This window comes from Anabrus simplex, chromosome 1 (genome assembly GCF_040414725.1).
Source record: "Anabrus simplex isolate iqAnaSimp1 chromosome 1, ASM4041472v1, whole genome shotgun sequence".
Lineage (NCBI taxonomy): Eukaryota > Metazoa > Arthropoda > Insecta > Orthoptera > Tettigoniidae > Anabrus > Anabrus simplex.
The window spans coordinates 1188644722-1188658066 of record NC_090265.1 but is presented as its reverse complement, the minus strand read 5'-3'; the positions used below and the strand labels follow the sequence as shown (position 1 = coordinate 1188658066).

General features: G+C 43.1%; 3 non-coding genes across 3 annotated transcripts; all 3 read left to right on the top strand.

The window, feature by feature from the left end:
• Positions 1 to 311: 311 nt before the first annotated feature.
• Positions 312 to 385, top strand: TRNAT-AGU (transfer RNA threonine (anticodon AGU)). The gene has a single exon. It is a non-coding gene; the product is annotated as a tRNA-Thr (tRNA).
• Positions 386 to 6500: 6115 nt separating this feature from the next.
• On the top strand, positions 6501 to 6574 carry TRNAA-AGC (transfer RNA threonine (anticodon AGU)). The gene has a single exon. It is a non-coding gene; the product is annotated as a tRNA-Ala (tRNA).
• Positions 6575 to 12451: 5877 nt separating this feature from the next.
• Positions 12452 to 12525, top strand: TRNAT-AGU (transfer RNA threonine (anticodon AGU)). Its single transcript has one exon. It is a non-coding gene; the product is annotated as a tRNA-Thr (tRNA).
• The last annotated feature ends 820 nt before the right edge of the window (positions 12526 to 13345 follow it).

The following is a 13345-nucleotide window of genomic DNA, read 5'->3' as shown; positions in this document are numbered from 1 at the left end:
CTGCCCTTCAGGATGGTGGTTGTGAGCTGAGAGCTCAGGAATTAAACTTGGGGCTCGAAGCCCAAAACTTGAACGACTGTAATCTATAAACTCTTAAATGGTGATCTGCTACTTGGTACCTGTTACACTTTGTTATTTGTTGTCATTTGTTGATTTGTAGATTTTGATTGAAATTAACTTTAATTCTGTAGTTGAGACCTATTCCCGCCCGCACCTTCTTTCACCTCTAACTACCACGGATAACTCCGTAACAGTGTATACTTACACTTTACCACGTGCGTTAAGTCGCCCGTTCAAAGCGCACACAGCTTGGCGCCGTGGCTAAGGTGGTTAAAGCGCCTATCTAGTAAACAGGAAATCGAGGGTTCGAATCCCTCCGGTGCCTAGTAACATTATAATTGCTTTACTTCATCTACCGTCTATGTCTGTGCTTCGATGTTTCGAATCTGTCCGGTGCCCAGTAGCATCCCTATTACTTTACTTCAACAATCGTCGGTCTGGTTTTCTGTTTTTTTTTTGGTATACGTACACTTTACCACCTACGTTACTTCGCGCAATGAACTAGCGCACAGCGTGGCGCCGTTGCTTAGTTGGTTAAAGCGCCTGTTTTGTAAGCAGGAGATCGAGGGTTCGAATCTCTTCGGTGCCTAGTAACATTCTTATTACTTTACTTCAACTATCGGTGATATTTGTGTTATTGTTGTATATTTACACATTACCATCATCATCATCTGTTTATCCTCCAGGGTCGGTTTTTCCCTCGGACTTAGCGAGGGATCCCACCTCTACCGCCTCATGGGTAATGTCCTGGAGCTTCAGACTCTTGGTCGGGGGTTACAACTGGGGAGAATGACCAGTACCTCGCTCAGGCAGCCTCACCTGCTATGCTGAACAGGGGCCTTGTGGAGGGATGGGAAGATTTGAAGGGATAGACAAGGAAGAGAGAAGGAAGCGGCCGTGGCCTTAAGTTAGGTACCATTCGCCTGGAGGAGAAGTGGGAAACCACGGAAAACCACGTCGAGGATGGCTGAGGTTGAGTGGACCCCGTTCCAGCTCTCGTACCACTTTTCAAATTTTCGTGGAAGAGCCGGGAATCGAACCCGGACCTCCGGGGTGGCAGCTAATCACGCTAACCACTACACCACAGAGGCGGACATATTTACACATTACCACCAACTTTAAATCACCTGTTGAAAGCGCACAGTGCGTGGCGCCATGGCACAGTCGGTTAAAGCACTGTCTAGTAAAGCATAGATAGAGGGTTCGAATCCCCTCTCGTCGCTGCCTAGTAACATCATTATTACTGCACCCTACGGGTCAGGGTAACCACAGTATTTTCCCAACTAGTCAGTTACATATCTCGGGGTATTCATGCCTCCAGAAAAATGGTTAATTTTTCTATGTTTTGGTTTAACGTGTGTTCAAAGAGAAAGTAACGGTATCATACGCGGTTCAGAATTACGTAATTCAACGCTCAGTAGTGGATTTTGCGAACATAAATTTCAGTCAACCTTTCGAAAAACATATCCGCATAACGAGAACCTTACTCACTAAGTACAACTATTGACTACCATTATAAATGAGAACTCATTCCATTCTATAAAAATTAATCAAGAAACACATTTATTAAACTATCAAGATTCGTGAAAGAAATGGTTAATGTCAAATATTGCTCATAATCTTCCAATTATCAACCTAATAAATAAATATTTTAATTACTGAATCAAATGTTCTAGGCCAGCGCTGCCTTACTCCTAAACTAAGTTTACATATCTTAACATTCTGGGTCGCGTATTCCTGAAATGAATTGTTGTTTTGTTTCATCTTCCTATTAAAATTTACACCTGGTCACTTAAGTATATATTACATCAAAGTCTTCAGACCACGGTCAAAATTCGGTACATCAATAAGTTATTCCATCACTCACGGTGTTAATTATACACCCTCATTAAAAATACAACCATAACATTGTTCAAGTTATCGCGGAAATGAACTGAATTTGAATAAAGTGTCCTGAATACAAATATCAGTGACCTAAGTTACATTGAAAATTATCTGAGTTCGTTGGTGCAGACTACAGTGAAGAAAATGAAATATTGAATGACGCACTAAGTTTCTTGGTCCGATTGCCACTTAAATTACGGCTCCTAACTAAATATTCGCTCTAATAATATTTCAGATTAACAAAACATCGATGATATCTTACGTAAATCTCAAATAATTTCCCTACTCTAGCTAGATAATTTCTTATGTAACGTATTCCAGTTCAATATACACATAGCCAATAAGCATTTTTCATATATATATGTGCAAATGCCCACACAAAGATATTTCAACACTACATTTTCATACTTGTTGCATACAAGTTTGATCTTCCACACAATTACAATTCATTCAGAATATGATACAATCAGGTATTCATTTAACCATCACCGGTTGTTATTATTGTCAAACCACTTTCACACTTCATTAAAATATGCGTAATTTTATTGTCCGTACCTTGCTATAGTTCCTCCCTGGGGCATACTTATATTCCGTAGTCGCTTTACATGTGCTCCTACATCGCACATTATATATATCATATACGTTTTACTCCCTGTTAATCTGCGCCATATATCATTTAAAATACCATATATACTTCCATTATTTCATTATTAACCTTCGTTTCAACCCATATTTAATTCATTTAACATCTATAATTACCGCGTTTAACCTCCAATATTAATTAAACACAACGATACGTATCTCTCCAATAGCGTAGAATTCGTTCCTCAAAACGCATTTTGTCATACAATTCAACATATAACCCCAAATTCAGTATTTATTCTTTCAATATATTCACACAGCAAAGAGTATGGTTATTTAACTTAACCAATTCAAACATGCATCCCTCTGTGACGTAACTGGTTTTGACTGGTATTACATCACTCATGGATCTTTCTAACTAACCGGGATTCTTTGAAAACAGCTGTTACACTATGTCGCATTTTAAATCGTATTCCTTCATCCTTGGATAAAATAATGTAGTAAACACGTTACCATTCTGTCACGAGATATCGTCTTAAATATTTCACACTGCACTTTCTTATATTCACTGCACACTTAATTGTCTCACGCTTAGGCTATTCAGATCTATTGCATATACTGGTAATACTCTACATAAGAAATTATACTACTTAATACTATTACTTAGCTCGCCATTCAATATCTCGGGCCTTAGTTGCTCTTCGGTCTGGTCGCAGGCCTTGGATTGGGAACTGGGCAGGATCTCCACCACTGGTATCTCAGGTAGAGTGACCTCCTCCACACGGGTCGGGTGGTTTTAACAGCTAGGATGACATCTCCCTCCAGGTTGGTCTATGCCGATTTAGCAAGCCATCATCTGTTCAGGAACACAGTAGACAATATGCGTCGATTCTGGAAAATATGGATTCTTCATGGTTCTGCGTAGTATATATATATTTTTTATAGTGATTGCTTCTTTATTTAGGCTGTCCTTGCTATTATTTCCATTAAATATAGCTCAACCTCGAGCTCTCACGTCTCAATCAACTTCTTGTTTTCAAACGATTTTGCGTCTAAGTATTTGGACGGACTTTTCAAAACTTCTGGATTTTATTCCCTCTTTACGGTATTTCAACGTTTATCTCTTCGTTTCGTTCAATATTTCCGTCCTCTCAGCTTAAAATTTCACGTTAGATATTGCAAATCTTGCTTATTTTTGAGAGCGATGTTCGGGATATCTTGTCCTTACCACGTCAATTTTTTAAGTCAGTTTTTATAATAATCTGTTTGATCCTTCTTATTTTTTAAAAAACAATTCTATCGATTCTACACCATTGTACACCGCCTTCATAGTGGTAGGTTTAAGTTAGTCATGGCCCTCTAGCATACATCAATATCGATACCCTATTACACATTTCTTTGCCTTGGCTGGCCTCTACCTTCCGTAGGCGCCATTTTTAATACGTCCAGTAAATGCATCGGGTACATTACTTTACTTGAACTATTGGTGAAATCTGTGTTATTGTTGTTTACTTACAAATTACCTTAAGTTACTTCGCCCGATGAAACCACACACCGCGTGGCGCCGTGCATTAGTTGGTTATAGGGCCTGTCTAGTAAACAGGAGATCGACGGTTCGAATCCCTCCGGTGTCTAGTAACATTCTTATTACTTTACTTCAACAATTATCGATCTGTGTGTTCTTTGTGTATACTTACACTGTACCACGTACGTTAAGTCGCCCGTTCAAAGCGCACACAGCGTGGCGCCGTGGCTAAGTTGGTTAAAGCGCCTGTCTAGTAAACAGGAGATCGATGTTTCGAATTTGTCCGGTGGCTAGTATCATTCTTATTACTTAACTTCAACTATCGGTGATATCTGTGTTATTGTTGTATATTTACATTTTACCACCTACTTTAATTCTCCCGCCGAAAGCGCACATCGCGTGGCGCCGTGGCTTAGTTGGTGGAAGCGCCTGTGTAGTGAACGGGTGATCGATGGTCGAATTTCTCCGGTGTCTAGTAACATTCTTGTTACTTTACTTCATCCATCGTCGATATCTGTTATGTTGTTGTTTACTTACACATTACCTTAAGTTTCTTCGCCCGATAAAAACACCCACCGCGTGGCGCCGTGGCTTAATTGGTTAAAGCGCCTGTCTAGTAAACAGTAGATCGAGTGTTCGATGTTTTGAGGTATCTGTGAAACAGCAGAGGTGAAAGAAGGTGCGGGCTGGAATAGGTCTCAACTACAGAATTAAAGTTAATTTAAAACTTTAACAAAGGTTATATTTTCTTTTCAAAAACAACAAATAACAGATAACAACATTCAACAATTTCCACTAGGTGAAATAACAACGAAAGGCAGGTACAAAAAATTTTTCCCGTTCAGGGGTTTTTTACCAGGTTTTGGGCTTCGAGCCCCACACTCACAATCTTTGAACGATTAGCTCAACTTTACCAAGTTACCAAATGAACAAAGGGGCAGAAAACCCCATCGTGCCAAGGAGCACTAGCTCCTAATTACGATGTTAAGGAAATGAGCAAACCCGCTCTCAATTTCACAAGCCTCTCAAAGGCCACAACAAACTTCACTTCTATCTGCCCTCAAGGCACACAAGGAAACAGGGGTAATTAATACCCAGCCTACAGGACCGTCGCATGAAGAAAACAAAATATCAGGTTAAGTTACTGGCCCAAAGCAAAGGGGATGGAGGCGTAATTTGCACTCCAGCACAAAGTTTTTGTCTTAAAACCTATGTGGCGCTAGGCCGATAATACAGGGGTAATCCCACGCTAGGGATTTACTGCATTAAAGGAGAGAAGAACGGTTATGAAAACGTAATCACCTCCATTTCAAAATGAAGGGGAGTTCGAAAGGGTGAAGCACTCGCTATCCCCGCTTTACGGTGAAAGATATTTGTAGATTTTACATAGACAGAAAAGGAATTTACATTTTAAAAAGATGGTTACATATTAAAGGATTCGAACCTTCTCCGAGAGTTAAACTGCTGAGCTAGCAAGAAATAAAGATGTTAACAGGCCATTACCTTGTTGGAGATCTGTTGCCCGAAGAAAGAGGCGCTTCCCGCCTCCTGCTACATATCGACACACTAAGAAAGATGTTTCTGAAGTGGCCCCGAGGCAAGAAAATCAGCAGTTTTATACCCTCGTGGAAAGTTCGAGACCTTTCATGAATGATAACAACCCGCCCACAAACGTTTATTGGATAACAGCAAAAAGTAATACACAAGACGAGGAAGAAACACCTTATTGGTGGAAAATTAATTACAAAAATTCCTGATTGGCTACATTCAAAACAGGCAGAAAGAAAGGATTTATATTGCCAACCCACAAATGACAGAACAAAATTTAGTAAAGACAAAACTTACGAATACAAACTTTCTTCAGGAGAGTACATTCCTGTACACCAGAGTGCGATATCATAGTTTTTGGTAGACATCTGTTAGAGAATGTCCAAACTTCTTGATACGGAGCAAACAAACACAAATCGAAATAGACACAGTTCAGAACACTTGAAAATTACCAAATTTACAGTAGTGACATCTTCCGAGAAACCGTTGAATTAATACAGTTTGTTAAAGTACAGGCTTTCTCCTGTAGAGGAGTTTCAACTGGCGCAATATTTGAACTAGCGGCGTGGAGGTGTACCGCCCGGTACATTCGAAACCCTCCGGTGCCTAGTAGCATTCTTATTACTTTACTTCAACTATCGGTGATACCTGTTGTGTTGTTGTATACTTAAACTTTACCACCTACATTAATTCTCCCGTCGCAAGCGCACTCCGCGTGACGCCGTAGCTTAGTTGGTGAAAGCGCTTGTCTAGTAAACGGGAGATCGGTGGTTCGAATCCCTCCGGGGCGTAGTAACATTCGTGTTACTTTACTTCATCTACCGTCTAAATCTGTGCTGTTGTTGTTGTTTACTTACACATTACCTTAAGTTACTTCGCCAGATGAACCGACAAAACGCGTGGCGCCGTGCCTGAGTTAGTTAAAGCGCCTGTCTAGCAAACAGGAGGTCGAGGGTTCGAATCCCTCCGGTGCCTAGTAACATTCAGGTTACTTTACTTCATCTACCGTCGATATCTGTGCTGTTGTTGTTTACTCACACATTATCTTAAGTTACTTCGCCCGATGAAACAATACACCGCGTGGCGCCGTGGCTTAGTTGGGTAAAACGCCTGTCTAATAGGAGATCGAGGCTTCGAACCCCTCCGGTGCCTTGTAACATTGTTATTACTTTACTTCATCTGTTGTCGATATCTGTTCTGTTGGTGGTTAGTTACGCATTACCTTAAGTTACTTCGCCCGATGAAAACACACATCGCGTGGCGCCGTGGCTTAGTTGGTTAAAGCGCCTGTCTTAAACAGGAGATCGAGGGTATCGAATCCCACCGGTGCCTTGTAACGTTCTTATCACTTTACTTCAACTACCGTCGTTCTGTTTTTTCTTTGTGTATACTTACACTTTACCACGTACGTTCATTCGCCCGTTGTACGCGCACACAGCGTGGCGCCGTGGCTTAGTTGGTGGAAGCGCCTTGCTGGTGAACGGGAGATCGATGGTTCGAATCTTTCCGGTGCATTGTAACGTTATTATTACTTAACTTCATCTATCGTCGATATCCGTGCTGTTGTTGTTTACTTACACATTACTTTATGTTACTTCGCCCGATGAAACCACAGACTGCGTAGCGTCGGGGCATAGTTGGTTAAAAGCGCCTGTCTAGTGAACAGGAGATTGGAGGTTGGTATCCCTCCGGTGCCTAATAACATTTTCATTACTTTACTTCAACTATCGGTGATATCTGTGTTATTGTTGTATACTTACTGTTACCGTGGTTTGGTGGATCAGCAGAGCTGAAAGAAGGTGCCAGGGGGGAATGGGTCTAACTATCAAATCAAAGTTAATATAAAACTTTAACAAGGTTATATTTTCCGAATTTTCATCATCATCTTCATCTGCTTACCCTCCAGGGTCGGTTTTCCCTCGGACTCAGCGAGGGATCCCACCTCTACCGCCTCAAGGGCAGTGTCCTGGAGCTTCAGACTCTTGCTCGGGGGATACAACTGGGGAGAATGATCAGTACCTCGCCCAGGCGGCCTCACCTGCTATGCTGAAGAGGGGCCTTGTGGAGGGATGGGAAGAGTGGAAGGAATAGACAAACAAGAGGGAAGGAAGCGGCCGTGGCCTTAAGTTAGGTAGCAACCCGGCTTTTGCCTGGAGGAGAAGTGGGAAACCACGGAAAACCACTTCCAGGATGGCTGAGGTGGGAATCGAACCCACTACTCAGTTGACCTCCCGAGGCTGAGTGGACCCCGTTCCAGCCCTCGTATCACTTTTCAAATTTCGTGGCAGAGCCGGGAATCGAACCCGGACCTCCGGGGGTGGCAGCTAATCACGCTAACCACTACACCACAGAGGCGGACTTTTCCGAATTTTAACAAGTAATAACAACAAAAACTAATAGCTTTTCACAAGGGAAATTATAAGGACATGGCAATCTAAAATCCAAAGTTAGCTGGATCCAAGAAATTTAACTCTCTTGGACTACAAGCCCCTAGTTTACAATTCCAAACGCCCAAACCTTGCCAAGGGCAGAAAGCCCCTAATACCAGGAGCACCAGCTCCATAACTAACAAGGTCAAACCTCTTACAGGCACTTTTACAACACATAAAAGAACTGACCCGCTCTTAATTTTCCAAGCCTATTGAAAGGCCCTACCAGACTTTACAATTAATTGCCATCAAGGCACTACTTACACAAATGAAAGGGTGGTATCTCGTACCCAACCTACTGGGCCTTAGCAGAAAATAACAGGTTAAGTAAATGGCCCGCAACACCAAGCTGAATGGAGGCGCTTACTTGCACTCCTAAATATGCATCCTTAAAACCTAAAAGGCATTAGGCCGAAGAAACATGGGCTATTCCCAAACTATGGAGGTGAGTCGTATAAGAAAAGTTTAAGTCATTACAGAAAGGAAGAAAATCAGTTAGACAACGTAGTAACGTCAATCCAATATGAAGTGGAGCTCGAGAGGATAAATCACTCTCTATCCCCAAATTCCAGTTACAGATTTAGTTATGTTAATATATAAGCATGTCGAAATTGACATATTTATAGAGATAGTTTACATGGTAAAGGTTTCGGACCTGTCCCGCGCGTTAAACAGGTGTGCTAGCGAGAAATAAGGATGTTAAGTGGCCATTACCTTGCCGAAGAGCTGCTGCCTGATGAACGAGGCACCTCCCGCCTAGTGCTACACGTCGGTACACTAGGTTAGATGTTGATCAAGTGCCCGCGAGACAAGAAAATCAGCAGTTTATATACCCTCGGGGAAATTTCGAGAGCTTTCATGAATAAAAAACAGCCACACCCACGAACTTTTATTGGATCGCTTAAAGTTACACACCAAATAGAAGAAAAAAACAGTGATTTGTGGGAAATTAATTACAGAAATTCTTGATTGGCTAACTTCAAAACAGGCGGAAGGAAAAGCTAAATATTGCCAACCCACAAAAGAATTAATTAAATTTAGTAAAGACAAAAATACTTCGAATCATTCCGGTGCCTAGTAACATTCTTATTACTATACTTCAACTATCGGTGATATTTGTGTTATTGTTGTATACTTACACATTACCACCTACTTTAAATAACCTGTTGAAAATGCACGTTGCGTGGCGCCGTGGCACAGTTGGTTAAAGCGCTGTCTAGTAAGCAAGAGATCGAGGGTTCGAATCCCCCACCCCGGTGCCTGGTAACATTATTATTACTTTACCTCAACTATCGGTGAAATCTGTGTTAGGGTAAACTTGGCAAATATGGGCACCAAGGTAATATGGGCAGATTTAAGAAATTTTTCATTTTTCACGCAATGGTAGCGAGTAGAAGCATGCGCTCTGCTAGGTTGGTGATCGTGAAGTGCCATGCCTGCTCAGTATGTTAAAGGTTGTCTTCTACTGTGCTAACGGAAGCTGAAAAGAACATGGTTTGAGGTAAGTAGACCAGTCTACTCTTCCAAAATCGAGGCACTACACGCGAAATAAGTTTATTTTTCATCATCATCATCATCATCATCTGTTTACCCTCCAGGGTCGGTTTTTCCCTCGGACTTAGCGAGGGATCCCACCTCTACCGCCTCAAGGGCAGTGTCCTGGAGCTTCAGACTCTTGGTCGGGGATACAACTGGGGAGTATGACCAGTACCTCGCCCAGGCGGCCTCACCTGCTATGCTGAACAGGGGCCTTGTGGAGGGATGGGAAGATTGGAAGGGATAGGCAAGGAAGAGGGAAGGAAGCGGCCGTGGCCTTAAGTTAGGTACCATCCCGGCATTCGCCTGGAGGAGAAGTGGGAAACCACGGAAAACCACTTCCAGGATGGCTGAGGTGGGAATCGAACCCACCTCTACTCAGTTGACCTCCCGAGGCTGAGTGGACCCCGTTCCAGCCCTCGTACCACTTTTCAAATTTCGTGGCAGAGCCGGGAATCGAACCCGGACCTCCGGGGGTGGCAGCTAATCACGCTAACCACTACACCACAGAGGCGGACAAGTTTATTTTTCAAGAAATATTACTAGGGTTGCTTGCAAGGTTAGTGTAGGGTATGTTGTAGCGAGAGGATACGCGCTTGGGAGTTAGTTCTTTCCCATTAATGACAACTTCTGAAATGTGGCACTGAGGCAAAAATGGGCAGTGAAATTGTAGGTAATATGGGCATCATCAAATTACATTGTATTTATGTGACGGGCTCTGAGATAGACTTATTCTTTTTTAGTTCTACGGCAATCTGTACGTTTTCATGTTAATCGATTAATATCGCATGTAGCTATTTCGCAAAAAATAAATCATTTTTCCTTTTTTTCCAGATTATGATGCAAAATGGGAATGAACGAGCGGGTATCCGCCAGAAATGGGATAAAGAGGATATGTCGCGTGTTGTAATAACAGTAAGAAATGGCGACTGTAATCATTTACAAGCATCTAGAACTTATAATGTGCCTAGACAAACTTAAAATTCTTGATAAAAAAGATGAAGGATTTGAATCTGCTAAACAAGCCAGCCAGAATATTTAATGCCGACGAGTCAGGACTCCAAATGAACACGAGGGGTGGCCATGTTGTATGTGAAAAAGGAAAAAATTAGTCCAGTTCCAAAACTGAAGATGACGACTAGTAACCGGGGAAGACGTAAGTGTGCTGCAAGAGAACTTGCAAGTGAAGAAAATCTGGCTTCAGCGCCGAAAAGGGCTAGGCCTATCGCAGGAGTCAGTAGAGGAGGTTTAGCCGCAAAGCGTAAAGCCATACGGAGCAACAAATTTTCCTGTATTTGTCCTGTGTGTAAGGGGAATTATTATGATGAGAATGAAGGGCAGAAGTGGGCTAAGTGTTGTGGTTCATGTGCTAAGTGGTTCCATGAGGAGTGCGTAGAGATAGAAGGCGATTCTTTCTATTGTGATGGGGGCAGTTAAAAACCTTGTCAGTATTTATGACTCAGACTGCTCTCATGTGACTGTTTCTTTTAGATTAATCCTTTTACTTTTCATATTACACACAGTTTTGGCCAGTTTTATGTTACTTACATTCTCTAATTCAATTCAAGTGATTCCGAATTGATAACTTAATAATGGTATTAGTTCTACTACCTTGGTAGCATTTGTTCATGATCAGTGTTTAATTATAATATATATTTACCCTTATTTCATATATGTATGTTCAATACAACCACCTTGTTACAATAAAAATGAATATAACCATATCCGTGGCTCTAATTGTGATTTAATAAGTGCCCATATTACCAGAAAATGTGCCCATATTACCTTAAGAGTTTGGCAAATATGGACAGTTGCAGGGTTTGCTACGAAGCTGCACAGTATGTCAACCACTATGGGATAGAGGCTAGTTCAAGCTTTATTCGAATGGAAATGGTTGTAAGTTTTCAAGGATTTTTTACCAGGAAAAAAGAAGTTGTCCGCCTCGGTGGTGTAGTGGTTAGAGTGATTAACTGCCACCCCCGGAGGCCCGGGTTCGATTCCCGGCTCTGCCACGAAATTTGAAAAGTGGTACGAGGGCTGGAACACGAGGGGTGGCCATGTTGTATGTCATCATCATCATCTGTTTACCCTCCAGGTTAGGTTTTTCCCTCGGACTCAGCGAGGGATACCACCTCTACCGCCTCAAGGGCAGTGTTCTGGAGCTTCAGACTTTGGGTCGGGGATACAACTGGGGAGAATGACCAGTACCTCGCCCAGGCGGCCTCACCTGCTATGCTGAACAGGGGCCTTGTGGAGGGATGGGAAGATTGTAAGGGATAGACAAGGAAGAGGGAAGGAAGCGGCCGTGGCCGTGGCCTTAAGTTAGGTACCATCCCGGCATTTGCCTGGAGGAGAAGTGGGAAACCATGGAAAACCACTTCCAGGATGGCTGAGGTGGGAATCGAACACACCTCTACTCAGTTTACCGCCCGAGGCTGAGTGAACCCCGTTCCAGCCCTCGTACCACTTTTCAAATTTCGTGGCAGAGCCGGGAATCGAACCCGGACCTCCGGGGGTGGCAGCTAATCACTCTAACCACTACACCACAGAGGCGGACCATGTTGTATGTGCGGAAAAAAAATTAGTCCAGTTCCAAAACTGAAGATGAAGTAAAGTAAAACGAATGCTACAAGGCACCTGTGGTATTGTTGTATTCTTAAACTTTACCACCTACATTAATTCTGCCGTCGAAAGGGCGCAACGCGTGGCGCCGTGGCTTAGTTGGTGAAAGCGCCTGTCCAGTAAACGGGAGATCGGTGGTACGAGTCCCTCCGGGGACTGGTATCATTTTTGTTACTTTACTTCATCCACCGTCGACATCTGTGCTGTTGTTGTTTACTTATACATTACCTAAATTTACTTCGCCCGATGAATCGAGACACCGCGTGGCGCCGTGGCTTAGATGGTTAAAGCGCCTGTCCAGTAAACAGGAGATCGAGGGTTCGAATCCCTTCGGTGCCTAGTGATATTCTTATTACTTTACTTCAACAATCAGTGATATCTGTGTTCATCATCATCATCATCATCTGTTTACCCTCCAGGGTCGGCTTTTCCCTCGGACACAGCGAGGGATCCCACCTCTACCGCCTCAAGGGCAGTGTCCTGGAGCTTCAGACTCTTGGTCGGGGATACAACTGGGGAGAATGACCAGTACCTCGCCCAGGCGGCCTCACCTGCTATGCTGAACAGGGGCCTTATGGAGGGATGGGAAGATTGGAAGGGATAGGCAAGGAAGAGGGAAGGAAGCGGCCGTGGCCTTATGGTAGGTACCATCCCGGCATTCGCTTGGAGGAGAAGTGGGAAACCACGGAAAACCACTTCCAGGATGGCTGAGGTGGGAATCGAACCCACCTCTACTCAGTTGACCTCCCGAGGCTGAGTGGACCCCGTTCCAGCCCTCTTAATTCTCCCGCCGAAACGCACACCGCGTGGCGCGCTGGCTTAGTTGGTGGAAGCGCCTGGCTAGTGAACGGGAGATCGATGGTTCGAATCTCTGTGGTGCCTAGTAACATTATTATTACTTTACTTCATCTATCGTCGATATCTGACGTTTACTTACACATTACGTTAATTTACTTCGCCCGATGAAACCACACACCGCGTGGCGCCGTGACTTAGTTGGTTAAAGCGCATTTCTAGTGAACAGGAGATCGATGTTTCGAATCTGTCCCGTACCCAGTAGCATCCTTATTACTTTACTTCACCAATCGTCGGTCTGTTTTTTTTAAAAAAATTTTTTTAATACTTTAACACCTACGTTACTTCGCCCAATGAACTCGCG